General features: G+C 40.0%; 1 protein-coding gene across 1 annotated transcript in view; it reads right to left on the bottom strand.

The window, feature by feature from the left end:
* LOC138045577 (glutathione hydrolase 1 proenzyme-like) overlaps positions 1-2,500 on the bottom strand; it is a 29,206-nt gene that overhangs the window by 24,940 nt on the left and 1,766 nt on the right. The gene's annotated exons all lie outside the window — the stretch shown is intronic.

Here is a 2,500-nt window from a genome sequence, read left to right as displayed (position 1 = left end):
TAGAGAGGGTAGTGGAAATGCGTAGACTTAGACCTGCGTAGACCTGTTGGAAGCGTGCTTGAGTTTCAACAAAATGAGGCCCAAAATCAGTGAAAAATTGTGACGCAGATGAACAATAAAGTAGCTGCTATTTCCAAAATGATGGAATTACCTGGAGATAAATAACGTTGTACGCGTCTTGGAGAGTAAATTTTGACTTTACATAAACAAGAGTTGGGCGATTGTGATCTTTGTTTTGACTTCGCTCATTTCATTGTCAAACTTTATAACACTTGACTGAAAAAGAAACTTACAAAAACCCGGTACAGTATGTTGCCCAGTTTCCAGCCACTTTAGTTTGTAACGCCCTAACTTCTTGTTTATGCACGGAAACTTTCTCATTTTTCTACAAGAGACAGTTCATTTACTTACCTTTAAAATATACGGAGATCGGCTGCCCACCTCAAGTACTAAAGAAATTATGCCATTTTTTGCAAAACTAGTAAGTTGCCCAGTTTCCGGCCAGCGAGTCCAGTTTCCGGCCATCAATAGAAAGCAGAAATTTCATTCAATCCGCTCGACTAAACGGACTTCCAAGGCTATCTCGATATGGCTTAGCGACTGTACTTTATGGGATTAGAGCAAAATGGTTACTTAGGGGTGTATGGTAGGGCATAGATAGCTGCTAACTATGGGTAGGGTATAACCTTGACGAAGCCCGCGCGATATTCTCTGGGAAGAGGCACGGGCAATTAACACAGCACATCTGAGTTAATATGTACCTCATTACGCGATGCTTGCTTAAGCTATGTACATTTCATTAATTTCTCGAGTAGTAAGTTATAAAATTTCATTAATTCAAATAAGTTTTAAACAATCAATCTGTGAGTGCAGATCAGTGGCCGGAAACTGGCGTAGTATGCGAAAATCTTAGCTAGGATTTAGACTTCTGACGTTCGCAAACAGCTAAGTTCTAGCTTATGATGACAGGTCCCTTAATTACTTCCATCTTCAATGTAAATTCTTTCAAAAAATTATCAAGGTCCGTGAACTATCTCCTATTAAACGAGTTATTTATTTACGTACCGTAGCTTCGCTGTGCAGTGAAAAGGCCAAAATTCACTCACCTGAACAAAATCCCTTCTTGATCGCTAGTTTCTCAACCAAAAAGCCCGCCTAAACCATCAGTTAATAGCGGAGATGTTCGTTTTTTCCAACGGATCTCTTCGGAGGACGAAGAGTTAAAATCCCATCGAAAATAACCGAGTTTACCTTCTTTTGGCCGGAAACTGGTACCGGCCGGTAACTGAGCAACACACTGTATCTTGCCATTATTTGACACAGATACTTCACTGTTTGGCGAGTAAACATGCCGCGGTAACTTAATCACGGCGCCCGCTGAATTCCGGCCATGTCACTTTCGATTTTGCGATTTATTTGAACGTAGCAAAAATCTCCCAAAATGTTTGTCGCTGATCGTAACTTTTTATATTCTATATTCATGGTTCAAAATTAATGTTGTTTTCATGTCGTAAATATTTTATTCTCGATCGACCGTTCCGGAAACTTCCTTCTGCTCTTTCTAAAAACTGTGTATCAATGGTTATTTGCTTTTGCATCAATCTTTGTTTTGCATAAAGCAAGCTAACAAGATCTGTACCTTGCTGAGTTCGCATTTGTTAGCGTTAATAGTACTTTCGGTCAGATGCTTGTGTTTAACGAGGGGTTTATTGTTGTGGTCTCCCATCCTGACACTAACCCCGCCCGAAAGGGCTTAATTTCAGTGAAGTTTAGTATTGCAAAGCAGTCAGATGCTCAGAGGACACACTTGTGGTGTAAAGAAGTTGTGAGGGAACTTGAAAATTATCAACATGTCAGCCCAAAAGCCAATGTTTCTCGCTTCTCTTTTATTTGTTATTCTTCGGAGACTGGAATGCTGTATTTCAATACCACACAATTCAGTGCCTTCTGATTTTCTGTAACACGTGCCACAGGCACCCAGTATATGCTTCACGGAAGCATCTCGTTTAGAATAAGCTGACGAAACTTTCAGATGTTGCTCAATACACATAGCAAGGCTTTTTGACATCAACAATTACCGCTGTTAAGGTGTACGCTTTCGAGGCGGATGAAACGTAACTTGAAATGAGGTTAAATTTTGTTAGCAGTATAGAAACTACTGAAACGATTCACTCTTACCATTTGATGGAAATATATAAATCGATCATTTGTTTTGAAGATGTAACAGTGATCTCGTAGAAAGCCACGGTAGACAGATTAGACTTGATTTCCTGGCATTTCTTTCACAGCAATGAGCGCGGGACAGCACTGCAAGCTCTCGGGCTTTCGCTTTGTAAACTCCTGCATATAACTTACATATAGAACCCTGCTTAACGACCACGAGGTAAATCTGTTCAGAAGTGGAGCCAATATCAATACAATTTATTCTCTGGATTAAGATTCAAGTCTACAAAGTATTGCTCTCCTCGCCTGTGTTTTTCTGTGTTTTCATCAAGTACAT

This window comes from Montipora capricornis, chromosome 4, assembly GCF_036669925.1.
Source record: "Montipora capricornis isolate CH-2021 chromosome 4, ASM3666992v2, whole genome shotgun sequence".
NCBI classification, from domain to species: Eukaryota; Metazoa; Cnidaria; class Anthozoa; order Scleractinia; family Acroporidae; genus Montipora; species Montipora capricornis.
Note: the sequence above shows the minus strand (reverse complement) of the source record. Positions and strands in the feature narration are given on the sequence as shown.